This window comes from Alligator mississippiensis, chromosome 15, assembly GCF_030867095.1.
Source record: "Alligator mississippiensis isolate rAllMis1 chromosome 15, rAllMis1, whole genome shotgun sequence".
Classification (NCBI taxonomy): Eukaryota; Metazoa; Chordata; order Crocodylia; family Alligatoridae; genus Alligator; species Alligator mississippiensis.
This window is the reverse complement of record NC_081838.1, coordinates 25,473,967-25,488,612: the sequence shown is the minus strand read 5'-3', so window position 1 is coordinate 25,488,612 and position 14,646 is coordinate 25,473,967.

The window sequence follows — 14,646 nt, the reverse complement described above, 5'->3', positions numbered from 1 at the left end:
CAGTTTTATTTTGTAAACTAACAAGCTATGTTTCCAGTATAGTCTATGTTTCTGTTGTCATTTTCCTTCCTGCCCCTCCCTCACTTGAATGCTTCTAAATTGTCTAATTTTTTTAATTGTCTAATCTAACCTAAATCCATTCTAAACTTTCAAATACACCGCACATGCATTTAGCAAAAAGCACACCTAACGTCCTTGCAGCAATCTGGTCAGTAAGCTGTTTCATAGAGATGATTACACCTTATCAAGATGAAACCCTATTCTTTAAGAGACTAGTTGAGGAGGAACTAAGGGTGCCATCATGTTGGTATGCATTAGCTGGGAGCCATCCTGTGCCATGCCGTTTTCCAGAGGCAGGTGAGCATGAGGGAGACCATCAGCTAGCATCTGAAAAGGACTTCCTGGGTGGCTGGAAATGTGGAATTATTCATTCTGAAAGTGAAAACAGAATTTCTCATTCTGGGGAATGAGTGACTTATGGGTTGCATGAAAGAGTCTGGGAAAGGGGTATTGTGGAGCCTGTGAGACTCATCTAGTTCCAAGCTGCAGAACAGAGGTTAAGGTTGTATTCCAGGGACAGGCAAAATATGTCCCATGGGCTGGATCCGGCCCACCAAACACTTTCATTTGGCCCACGGCACCCACCAACAAATTATGCCTTGCCCAGCTCTTCCATCCATGAGGGTGGGAGCAAGGCAAACATACCCTATTGCACTTCGCTCCCACCCTCTTGGGCATTGGTGATGCGTGGGGGGTGCAGGCAGGTGCATGTGCACCCCCTGAGAGAAGCACCGCTGGCACTGCCGGCAGCACCTGCGGGCAGTCGCCACTCACCACCTCCCCTCTGCCGCTGCTGAGGTTGCAGCTGTGCAGGAGCTCGCTGCTGTCATGCCCCTGCCACTCTGCCACCACCGCCTGTGGGCAGTCTCTGTGGCCCCCAGCCTCCGGGGGCATGCATCATTCATGCTCTTGGGCCTGGCCTGGCCAGCACGCAATTTCAAGGCGAGGCTACTGCTGCCACTGCCAGACCCCAGGGACCTGCTCAGCTTCTCTGGTCTCCAGGTCACTCCAGGCAGCAGGTAGGGAAGTGGCAGGGCCGGGGCTACAGCTGGGCTGAAGCATGAAGCCTAGGGCTGGGGCTGGCTGCAGTGCAGAGCCTGCACCTAGGGGGGCGCTGGCAGCAGAGCTTGGGTGGGCAGCGTACGGGTGTGAGGGAGGGTGGGGGGAGTGGATACCCCGCCATTCCTTCTATGGTGTGCAGTCCCAGCAGGCTGTGGTGCTCAGGGTGCTGGTGGCCAGTGGGACATGGTTCTGGCCAGTGCTGCACATCCCTGTCTGTGTTGCTGGTGCTCCCCACCACGCATGTACAGCCCCCTCACTTGCATGGCATGGGAGGGAAGCCCCAGGCACTGGAGCAGGCTGCCTTCCCCACCAAGCCTGTGCTGCATGGGAGGGAAGCACCAGATAGCTTCCTCCAGGGGGTGGGGAAGGCAGCAGGCTGCTCCCCTGCCCAGTGAGTGCGGGGAGTGCTGGCGATACAGACTGCCTGGCAGAGGCTGTGCCCCTCACCTCAATGTGCAGTGCTAGCAAGATCTGCGCCCGCTGGGCACCAGTGTCCTAAGCATCTCCACCTGCTGCTGCTGGCCATGGGGGTCCCCGCATCCCCCCACCCTCCCTCACACCCCACAAATGCCACACCACATCCTGCCCCCACAAACCCCCACATATACAAAATTCCCCCAACATACTCTGAGCCCCCCATGCACACCTACCCCCACACCCCACCATACATGCATACCCCAGCCCACAATACACACACACACCTCACCGTGCACAGCTCCCCACCATACCCACACCCCATCATATGCCCCCACACGCGCACAGTATAAAAGACTAAGAGTTTATTTTTGAGTTTTTATGCAAACACTAATAATGATAAAAATATATTTTTAAATAAAATTAAAATATGTGATAGTAGGTATTTGACCACTAGTGTATGATTTGTGGGGGGGGGGGGGGGGGGGGGTTCTGTTTCTAAAACGGCAATCCCCTCCTCCCCCCCCCCCCAAAGGAATATTTCTGGGAGGCAAGACAAGGGATGTCTGGTGGCAAAGGTCAGGGGTGGGACTTCCAGTCCCAAGATGGTGATCAGGGGGTGGGGCAACTGTCAAGGGGTGGGGCTACCCATGTGACACTTGACAGCTCATACAAACTCATTAAGCAGCCCTCCACCCACAATAATTGCCTGCCCCTGAGAGCCAGCTGCAGGAGCTCGAGGTGCCCATCATCGACACCTAGAGATGCAAAGAGGACTGCAGCTATCACATGAGCTGGTGTCTGGCTTGGTCAAGAAGGATGTGATTGGTGCTGGATACGCAGGAGAAGCCAAAGGCTTTTGTATGGTGAGAGCCTCATCCTGGTATTCCCCAGAACCCCCCAGGCAGAGACTGGGGCTGCTCCAGATGCTGTAAGAGCCCCGCAGTGGGGTTCAGGGCTGGGTTGGGTGCTGTACAGACCCGCCAGGCTGAGATGCGGGCTGTCAGGCGCTGTACACAAGTCTAATACGGATCCTTTATCTTTGTCTCTTGTTTCCTCCAGGGGGACTTTGGGGGCCTCTCATCTGCCAGCAGGGGCACACACCTGGTGCCTGGCTAGCATCACATCCTGGCTTACAGACCCATCTGATTGGAGGGAACAGTGTTTTCCTATTCTACCTCGGTCCCTTGGCTGCTCGCTGAGACCACAAACAATGCCAGTGACTAGGGTGGCCATCATTGAGAACAGTCCGGTTGTCCTCCCTCCTCTCTTGATATGAAACCCAACACCTTTATGTCCTCTATTTTTCTCTTGAAAGGAAAAATATTGGACATAAAGGCGCTGGGTTTTGTATCAATAGAGGACAGAGGGGATGGCCTTCTCAGCAGCACAGCAGTGGAAAAGGACCTTGGAGTCACTGCTGACTCCAAGATGAACATGAGTCATCAATGTGATAAAGTAATTAGTAAAGCTAACCACATGTTATCTTGCTTTAACAGGTGCATGATAAACAGGTCCAGGGAGGTGATACTTCCCATTTATGCAGCATTGGTCAGACGACAGTAGAAGTACTGCATCCAGTTTTGGGTGCCACACTTCAAGAGGGATGGGGACAACCTTGAGAAGGTTTGGGTGAGGGCCACTCATATGGTTGGAGACCTGCAGGCAAAGCCCTATGAGGAGAGATTGAGGGCCCTGGATCTCTTCAGCCTCCACAAGAGAAGGCTGAGAGGTGATCTTGTGGAGGCCTACAAATTCATTGGGGGCAGGGGGGCAGCAAGGAATAGGAGATGCTCTATTTACCAGGGCACCCCTTGGAGTAACTAGGAACAATGGCCACAAACTGATGGAGAGAAGATTTAAGATAGACATCAGGGAGAACTTCTTTATTGTAAGGGTAGCCAAAATCTGGAATGGGCTTCCAAGGGAGGTGGTGCTCTCCCCTACTTTGGGGGTCTTTAAGCAGAGGCTAGACATGCACCTGGCTGGGGTCATCTGACCCCAACGTTCTTTCCTGCCTGGGGCAGGGTGTCAGACTTGATCTATTGAGGTCCCTTCTGACCCAAACATTTATGAGTTATCTATGCCAGGACAAGAAATGCAAAACCTGCCAACACATCTCCACCCCCCCCCCCACAATAACTATACCCCACAACAACCGTCACCATCCCTGGATCTCACACCTGCAGGAATATAATATATCTCATCCAGTGCCTCATTGCCCTGATGGAAAATATGTAGGAGAAACCACACAACAGCTGTGCACCAGAATGAGCGCACACCGAAAATCTACCAAAGACAAGAATACTCAACTACCTGTGGATGCCCACTTCTCGCAAGACAATCACTCCCTCGATGATCTCTCAGTTCTAATCCTCAAAGGGAACTTACAAAACACTTTTTGTGGACGAGCCTGCGAACTTCACTTCATACATCTACTGGATACAAAAAATCATGGGCTCAATATAGACATTGGATTTATGATGCATTACAAGCTGCCTGGCATCTGATTCATCAGCAGGGATCTGGGTTTTCCGTTTCCCAGAGAGGAAACCACGGATTCCCTGTTTTTATCAGACAAAATGCGATTTTCTCTTTAGCAGAGAAATCCATGGATTCTCTGCTTTTGCAAAGAGCTCTTGCAGGCTGGCACAGCTCCAGCTGGCAAGAGCCAATTGCAAAAAGGGTGGGAAACCCCCAGCCCTGGCCGGAGAGGGGGGAGGGTGGGGCCTGAGCCTCTGAGGCAGCCAAGGCTGGGCTCAGGCTCACACTCGCCCTTCGCCCCTGGAGCATAGTGGGGCTGTGGAGCAGGGCTGGGGAAGATGGCTGAGGGCTGATGAAGTTGGGGGTGCTGCTGGCCCCAAGTGGCACATCGCAGCTGGGAACAGGGCCAGGGGGTGAGGGCAGGGGTGCCCCTCTGTGGGAGGATTTTGTGGTGCCCACCACATGTGGGCCACACACATGCCGCCCGGCTGCCTGCCCAGGGGAGTAGGAGAGGGAGGCTGGCATATGGCCGGAGCACAGCTCTGCAGCCACGGCAAGGGATGGGGTGCAGGGGGGCGGGTCAGGCTTGGGCTTGCATGCAGCGGCCGCTGCTGCTTACCTGGAGGCTCGTGACAGCGGTGATGGCCACTGCCTACAAAACTTCCTGCTACTGCCGCAGAGCTGCACCCAGAGTTGTGTGGCTGGCCGCTGGGCGGCAGCAGTTGTGTGGTCATGGCCAGGCAGCATGCAGCCATCACCACCACCACCCCGCGCTACGCTGCTGCTGCTGGCTGCACAGCTCCAAGCACGGCTCCATGGCGGCAGCAGGAGGTTTTGTAGGCAGCAGCCATCACTGCCGTCACGGGCAGGCACTGCCACTTACCTGTGGGGCCACCTGTGCCAGCGGTGACTGCCGCTGCATACAAAACCTCCCGCTGCTGCCGCGGAGCTGTTCCCAGAGCTATGCGGTCGGCGGCAGTGGCGCAGCGCGGGGTGGGGATGGGAATGGCTGCATGCCGCCCAACTACCACCACCCCACACTGCACCGCTGCTGCCGGCCGCACAGCTCTGGGCACAGCTCCATGGCAGCAGCAGGAGGTTTTGTATGCAACGGCAGTCACCGCTGGCACAGGAGGCCTCACAGGTAAGTGGGCAGCAGTGGCCCATGATGGCTGCTGCCCATGGATTTGGGGTTTTTAATCAGAGAATTTGCAATTTTTAATGGGAGAAAACCAGGATCCCTGTTCCTCAGGTGACTGCCTGACCTGACCTCTTACATTCTTCTTTTTTCTCCACCTTTTCTCCCCTCCTCCCCTACTTTCTGCCTTTTGTCTTCCTGATTTCCAACCATTTCCTTTTTCTTTGAGAGCCTCTCTTTTTTCCCTTGAACTGTTATCACTGTAGTGTTTCCCTTTGGCCTTTCCTCCCCTGCTTTCCTCCCCCTCTTTTCCCTGTTTTACTTTTTGGTCTTTCTAATTTCTACCTATTTATATCTTTACTTATCCTGTCACACTGTCTGCATCCCTCATTCCTATTTTCCTGATCTCCTACTAATTCCTTTTTCACTGACAGCTTCTTTCTACCTTGTATTCTATCACTGCTATCTCTCTTTGGCCTTTTTCCCCCTCCCTTACCTGTCTTACTTTTTGTCTTTCTAATTTCTGCCTATTTAGATTTTCACTGACATCCTGCCACACTTTTGGCTTCTCTTTTCCTTGGAGTCTCAGACCAGCAGAGACTCCCTGTGACTGACGAAAGGTGACTGTGCCCGAAAGCTTGCCTAACTACTTTTTCCAGCTACTCAGTTGGTCTAATAAAAGATATTACTCAAAGAACCTTGCCTGCCTATAGCGTTTAGGCCAGGGGTGGGCAAAATGCGGCCTGGGGGCCAGATGCGGCCCACCAGGCCGTTCTATCTGGCCCACAGGGCCTCTAAAAAATTTAGAAAATTAATTATTTATCTGCCCTTGCCTGCCTGTCGTGCAGGCCTCGATGGCTTGCCAAAACTCAGCAAGTGGCCCTCTGCCCAAAATAATTGCCTGCCCTTGGTTTAGGCATATCCAGGGTTAGGTAGCAGTTAACCAGACTTTCGCGATTGCAAGTTTGGATGTAAGCAACCACATTTCACCTTAGTTCCGACTGAGGCACATCAGCAATTTTATGGATTGAACCCAGAGGACATAGTCCTGGAAGGAACCCAACAATCATCAAATACAGCCCAATGTATTTTGGACACACTCATTATATATTCCCTGCTTAACACTCAGTCTATATGAATTTATGGACACCTCATGTATATACCTTTTTGTTTCATATCCTAACACTATCTTTTCCCTTAAACAGCTGTTTTATATCTCTTGTTTTAACCCCTTCCCCCAACATACTTACAGAAAGCCAGCCTTTTTCTTGTTATATGCTTTGTACCCTAGGCTAAACAAGCCAAATTGTTTTATACTACCCCCTTGGTCATCCTGATTGCCCTTCTTTGCATCTGTTCCAGTTTGAATTCATTTTTCTTGCTTCCCACATGAGGTCTTTCCAATCTCTTATGTTACATTTTCATTCTAAAGTGACACACGTGTGTGTACAAATATTCACTAAGACAAATAAATGCACATATCTTGCTATAATACTCCCACCTCAACTCCCACCCACTAGATTAAAGTAGAAAATAAGAATGCACTCACCAAATATCCATATAGAAAATGTTCCTTAGCAGAGAGAAAGAGAACACATTCTTTCAATGAAATTCTGTGCTGTTTTATTCAAGGAATGGGGCCAAGTGATGTTAAGAGGCTTTTTAAGGGGGAAATAGTCAAAAAGAAAAAGAGTAACATATAGTAAACTCAGTAGTTGGTTAGTCTGTCTATTTTCCTACCTCTTCCTCCTAACTTCCTTTCTCCCGGTCTCAAAAATAGAACACAAGACTACAAGCTACTCTTTATGCTGAAAAAAGCTCAAGGTGATGGAGTATTATTTGTTTGTAAATCCAATATAAATATCTCCTTTTAGTGCTCCTCCCTCTAGGAAGCAAAGAGCCAATATTTTTCAGGCTTTGAGACTAAACATTAATTTGAGAATCTAAATATTTTCTGGGTACCTCTGGGACAAAAGATCTCTTGTGTAATTGCCTAACAGTCTTTTGCTCAGCAATGGGCCATTTTACAACCCCAAATATGATAGACTTATATTGATGTATGTTTTGACGCCCTTTGAACATTGATTTATACATCATATTAAAACCCCTAACCCAATGGTGTTTAACCACTTTCTCTGATTTTCTAAAAGTGAGCATTTATTGGTCAACTCCATTGACAGTCAGAGATCTTGTCTGAAGCTTTTGACAGACAATCAGTTAAAGTGCTTCAGATTTGACGTTTCAGTGTTGTACAACTGTACAGGTCCCTCCCTACCTGCACGTACATACCCTAAAAGCCCCGTGTAGATGACCAAAAGATGGTCCTTTAAATGACCAGGAAAAAATAGAATTTTACCCTTAGTTAACAATGAAAGTTTCACTTATAAGAATTAGCTTAAATCACCACTAAGCTGAGTAAGGGTGGTCTGATGATTAGGGAGCTAGCCTGAAGCTTGAGGTTTCTTTGTTGGGACCGTGCTTTGCTACAGTCTTTCACTTTGAGCTACACACAAATAGGCATCTTAGTTCAGATCCTAATTAACTTCTCAGGATCTTTATTTTAGGCATTGAAACATGTATAAGTACCTTGCCCAGGTAGGCATATTCTTACTCATCTGGGTTTGGCACCAAATTTTCTGCACAGGCTTTGTAGCTCTAGCTGGAATATGGAGGTGAAATTTTAGTCCCAGCCAGGAGTAAGGGCACACGCACATCTGGACTAGAATATTTATGACCTTGGAATTAGATGGTGGGGAGGGAGGGGATGGAGAGATTATGTCCCTCAGAAGCTAAAAACCCTCTGTGACCAGGAAGGGAAGGCCTTAAGCTCAGGATTATAACAGAAAGTTTGGAGCAATGAAAGATAGAACAGGGAGGGGTCGAAGATTTGGAATGAAAGGGGTACACATAGACTTTGTCTGGCAGGACCTACTTTCTCTGAGTGCATCTAGGGAGCATAGAAGAATCCTTGCTGGTTGTTGTCAGGTATTGAGAAAGGCTAGAGAAAATGTAGATTCTCCATGCTTGAAAACTTTCAACAGTAGGTTAGACCGACATTTGTCTGGGATGGTTTAGTCAGGGATGATTCTGTCCTGTATGTTGGCTTTGAAATGGCATTTATCAATGCCACGGATCAAGAGTCATCAGGAGTCATCAAGGGGAAGGAAAATACAAAAGCAGAGACTTGAGAGTAACAAGGGTCACTCCTCACCCTGCCTGGGTCCCTCCCTGGCCCTTCCTTTGTCTCCTCCCTCCCCATCCTTCTCCCTGAGAAGGGTCCACATCCCTGTCCCCCAGGAAGGGTCCCTGAGGCTGCCATGGACAGAGGGCACACACCAGCAGCCCATCTCATGTACCCCTCTGGAGGGGGGCTGTGGGTCTCACCATCCCACTTCCAGACTGCTGCCATCTAATACCTAAGAGAGAGACAACCTCAGAGTGGAGCCTGCATCCTGACCAGATGTACTTTGACTATGATGAAAGCCCTAGGATTGGTAGATCTATAGAACTGTTTGATGGTTTGTATTGTTTCTTTTCTGTTATCACTCTGTATCAATAAATTTGCCTGTTATTGAATTGACTCCAAGATGAACATAAGCCGCCAATGCCAGACCGCAGCCAGCAAAGCCAACCGCACCTTGTCGTGCATCCAAAGATGCACCTCAAGCTGGTCCAGAGAGGTGATGCTCCCCCTCTACGTGACACTGGTCCAGCCTCAAATGGAGTACTGAGTCCAGTTCTAGGCACCGCACTTTAAGAAGGACGTGGCCTGCTTTGAGAGGGTTCAGAGGAGGGCCACCCACTTGGTTGGAGGGCAACAGGGCAGGCCCTATGAGGAGAGGCTGAGGGACCTGAACCTGTTCAGCCTCAGCAAGCGGAAGCTGAGGGGGGATTTGGTGGCTGCCTACAAACTCATTAGGGGGGATCAGCAGCAAATAGGAAGGGCCCTATTCCCCCCAGCAGCACCTGGGGTGATGAGGAACAATGGCCAGAAGCTGCTGGAGAATAGGTTCAGGTTAGAGATTAGGAGGCACTATTTCACTGTTAGGGAGGCTAGGATCTGGAACCAACTTCCTAGGGTAGTGGTCCTCGCTCCTACCTTGGGTGAATTCAAAAAGAGGTTGGATGAACACCTGTCTGGGGTCATGTGATCCCAGTGTGTGCTCCGGCCAGTGGCGGGGGGTTAGACTAGATGATCTATTCAGGTCCCTTCTGACCCCAAACTACTATGAAACTATGAAACAATGAATAGAAAGGTCATGGTTGGTTTGAGGGTGGGTCCCCCTGCCCTGAACATGGTATCTGGATCCTAAATCCAGAGCCAACACTAAGCAGGTGGTTGGATTAGATGACCATATGAGGTCCCTTCCAGCCCTACTTCTCAATGATCCTGTGGTGCATGGGATAATGTCTAACATCTTGGTCTTCCTCTCACAGCAAGAGGGGCAAACTGAGGTTCTTCATGTGCTATGTTGTGAATGCTGGCCCAATGGGGTTTCATTGTAGTAAAAAGATCTTGCCAATTAGTTGTGGGATCAGGCACAAGAGGACCTGGTTATGAGACACATTTAGTACATACTGGGTGGATGGTGGCCAATTATTGCAGTTGTGTGCAGGAAGGAGCCAGGGAGTTGTGTGAAGCAAAGGTTCAATGATAAGCTGAGGAAGGCTATTGGTTAGCAGTAGGCAAACTCATTCAAGATGGGAGACTGAGGTGGGGGCCAGGGCTCCTATCCCATGAGCAGCCTAGGGATATGAACTTTACTCAGTCTTCCTGATTTGGGGGCCAGGAAGGTTTTGATTCAGGTGACACCTGGCAGGACTACCCACAAGTGCAATGAGAGAACTTTCAGCTTTTGCAAGTTCAGGCCATGGTTTTAGAGCAGAAACTTCACAAGCTGGTCATCACTTTCAGTAGCTATGGGATATCTTGTTGCTGCAATGGAGATCCAGGTCCAAAAGCCATCCTTGTAGAAGACAAGTAGCTTAGAGAGGTCTCAGGAGAAGCCTCTCTGGTCATTGTAAAACAGCTGCCAGTCATATCAGAGCATACAGATGTGGTAGAACAGTGGCTTTCAAGCTGTGGTCCATGGACCCCTGAGGTCCACAGACTATGTCTTAGGGGTCCATGAAAGATGACTATGACTATGACACACCCTTACAATTCAAAGGGGTCTGGCACATCCATTCAAAATTTTGAAAGGGATCTGTGCCTCCATTTGATTTTTATTAGAGGTCTGCAAATGAAAACAGTTTGAAAACTGCTCTGGTAGAAGAATGTTTACACCCAGATACTCCAGGTAGACCACAGGCACTGTAGAAGAGCCTCTATAGGGCCTGGGACATGGGTGACATGTAGGGGGTGCACGCAGGTGCACGTGCACCCCCTGAGCATTGTGGTGTACCCCCTGTGAAAAGGCACCGCCAACACAGCTGGTGGTGCCTGACAGTAGTTGCTGCTGCCCCCCCCACTGCTGACACCACCAGTTGCATCTGTGGGCAGTCCACAATCGCCGCTGACGCTGCTGACAGTGCTGTGGCCACCTGTGGGAATTCCCTACTTGCCACTGCCATGCTTCCACCACCAACAGTGCTGCTGCCACTTGCGGGAGCTCGCCATGCCCCCGCCCCAGCCTCCAGGGGCATGTGGTGTTCATGGCACGGGATAAAAGGTGTGGAAATAACTGCACATGTAGATTCATCTCTGCTCTCTTTCTCTTAGAGGGAGTCTCAAAACTCTTGAAAAAAAAATCAGTGCACGTCTGGCTAGTAGAACTCCAGAACCAGCCTCTTGACATCAGCCAGGGTCTCTGAAGACACATAAAAGTGACTGAGGTAATACCAGAGCATGGATAAGAGTAACTCGTTGATAAGAAATACCCTTCCATGAAACTAAAGTCACCACAAAAATCCTAGCCATTTTTAGGATCCCCCAGTGCTTTGCATACCAGCTCTGTGCATCTGTGTCAGTGGCAGGGAGCAACGGTGGTGGAAAGGTAAACCCCAAAATGGAGAATCAAAGCTGTACTTCAATGGATGTTGCAGGGGAACCCGCCAACCTTTATGCCACCCTCAGGCCAGAGCTTTTGTGCAATGAGTTAAAACCCAGCTGATCTGAGCTAGTCTCAAGTTGCAGCTGGAGGTAATCAGGCTGAGGCATCTTTGGGGTGAGGCTATGCCCACACTCACTATATAAGCTCAGACCAGACATCAGAGAGCTGTCTGGGCAACAGCCCATGCCTCTGGCCCACTTGGAAGTCCTAAAACTGACTCCGTTTTCAGAGCTCATAGCTTGTGGCTCCATGCTTCTTCCTAATTGTTCTTGCTCCTTTTTTGGACTTCCTGGCCTGGATCAACTGTTTGTACTGACCATAATCTCATCTCCAACTTTGGTTTGATGTGTCAGACTTGGACTCATACCTGGCTTGACCTTACCTTCCACTTTGGTAACCCCATATTATGGTCAGCTCCTTAGAGGTTGGCTCTGTTTACTCATGGTAAGGAGGCTGCAGAACATATGGCTTTGCTGGCCTCTGTCCACAACAGATCTCCTGGGTCCTTGGTCATGAGGAATCATAAAAAGTTAGGGACCTCAGGAGGTCATCTAGTCCAACCCCCTGGTCAAAGAAGGACCAGCTGTAACGATCATCCTAGCCAAAGCTTTACCTAGCCAGGTTTTGAACACCCCCAAGGACAGAGCTTCCACCACCTCTCTGGGTAACCTGTTTCAGTGCTTTACTACCCTCCTAGTGATAAAATTCTTCTTAATATCTAACCTAAACTTCCCTTGCTGCAACTTGAAGCTGTTGCTCCTTGTTCTGTCATCTGCCACCACTGGAAAAAGTCTAGTTCCATCTTTGTTCAAATCCCCCTTCAGCTGGTTGAAGGCTGCTATTAAATCCCCTCTCAGTCTGCTCTTCTCTAGACTAAATAAGCCCAGTTTCCTCTTCCCTTCCTCAGAAGTCTTGTCTCCAGCCCTCTCACTATTTTCCTTGCTCTCTGCTGGACTCTCTCCAATTTATCCACATCATTTCTGTAGTGGGCAGCCAAAAACTGGACACAGTACTCCAGATGTGGCCTCACCAGTGCTGAGGGTCATAATCACTTCCCTCGACCTCCTGGTAACATATATCATTAGCTTTCTTGGCAAACTGTTGGCTTATGGTCAGTTTATTATCCACTGTAACCTCCAGGGCCTTTTCTGCAGAGCTGCTGCCCAGTCAGTCAGCCCCGAGCCTCTACCAGTGGACAGGATTGTTCCGTCCTAAGTGCAGGACGTTGTTCTTGTCCTTGTTGAACCTCATGAGATTTCTTTTGGCCCAGTCCTCCAATTTGTCTAGATCACTGAATCCTAGCCCTACCCTCCAGCTTTTTTACTACTCCCCCCAGCTTGGTGTCATCTGTAAACTTGCTGAGTGCCCACTCTATGCCATCATTCCAGGTTGCTTATGAAGATCTTGGACAACACCGGTCCCAGGACCCCTCCACTTGATACCAGCTGCCAATTAGACATCAAACCATTGATTATTACCCCCTGAGCCCTATGCTTCAGCCAGTTTTCTATCCACCTTGCAGTCCATTCATCCAACACATACTTCCTTAGCTTGCATGAGAGAATATTGTGGGAGACCATATCAAAAGCCTTGCTAAAATCAAGGTATACTGCATCCACTGGTCTCCCTGCAACCACAGAGCCAGTTATCTCATCATAGAAGGCAATCAGGTTGACTTGGCATGACTTGCTCTTGATGAATACATGCTGACTGTTCCTAATCACCTTCTTCTCCTCCAAGTTTTTCTAAATTGATTCTTTAAGGATCTGCTCCATGATTTTCCAGGGACAGAGGTGATGCTGGTCTATAGTTCCCTGGATCTTCCTTTTTCCATTTCTTAAATATGGGCACTATATTTGCCCTTTTCCAATCATCCAGGACCTCTCCTGGTAGCCATGAGTTTTCAAAGATGATGGTCAGTGGCTCTGAATTCACATCAGCCAACTCCCTCAACACCCTCAGGTGTATGCCATCTGGCTCCATGGACTTGTATATGTCCTGCTTTTCCAAATAGTTCCTAACCTTTTATTTCACCACTGTTGGCTGCCCATCTTGTGGTCCCTGCTGCTCAGGTTGCCATCTACATTCTCCACCAGTTCTTCCCTGGTTGTAAGCAGGAGGTCAAGAGGGCACAGCCCCTAGTTGGCCACTCCAGGAATTGCACCAGGAAGTTGTCCCCAACACTCTTCAAAAACTTCCTAGATTGCCTGCATACTGCTGTATTGCCCACATTATCTACTTTGGTCACTTAACTGAAAAAAAGGAAAATTTCCCAAATGTGTTTATTACATTTCCAAGACCAGTTATTCATCAAATCAACCATGCATTCTTCCTTCTTTTCCCTTTCATTCCAAATGTCTTCTCATCATATCCTAATTTGGCATGTATACTTGCTCATCACCACTACCTTAGAATAATTTCTCATCATGTTGAATATATTACAAATACATATTTTGCACATACACACATGCACACACACACATACAAATACATACATTAAAAATACAATATTACAAATAGCATGAATGTATCTTAAATTCTTAACTTGAACCCTTGGCTTTTACCTAAAATTAGGCAATGAAATTATTTAGTAGGGAACTGTTTGATTTAAACACATGCTAGCCAGTAGTTCCAAATGACCATCAAAAGGAAGAGAAAATGCTGAGAACCTCAGAGAAGCAGCCTCTGTAAATGGATTTTTTTTAATGGAATAATTATTTTCATTCAAATTGTCAAAATTCTCCATGAAAAGCTAAAACTAAACAAGCACATACATCATTTAAAATTCCCATATCTTTCTATGTTCTCTAACACATTCAAAACAAGAAAAAAAAACCTTCAAAAATACTGTGAGAGTTTAGTAGTTTTCAAAAATCAGATTTTTTCAAGATTTGAATAAAACTTTTTATCCAATCTAAAAACATGGCCAATTACAAGAAAATGAAACAAAGAGGACAATGAAAGAAAGAGCAAAATCTCCAAAATTACAAATCATTTTAAAAAACAAGTGGAATTTTTAGCCAACCTTATCTGTTTACTAATCCCTGCTTGCACTAAACACCTATGACTTAGTGGGGCTAACAGAGACCTGGTGGGATTCATCCCATGACTGGGCAGTACATATTGAGGGCTATAGAGTGTACAGAAAGGACAGGGTGGGGAAAAAAGGGGGAGGGGTTGCACTCTATGTCAATGAGCAATATACATCAACCCTCATCAAGACGGAATCCAAAGATGAGGAAGTAGAAGGATTGTGGGTTAGGCTACATGGGGGGCAAGGAGAAAGGGATTTGGTGGTAGGGGTCTACTACAGACCCCACATCAAGGGGAAGAAATAGATTCGGGGCTCCTGAGGCAACTCTCGGAGACCATAAAAGCTAAACAGGCGGTAGTCATGGGGGACCTAAACTACCCGGACATCTGCTGGGAGTCACA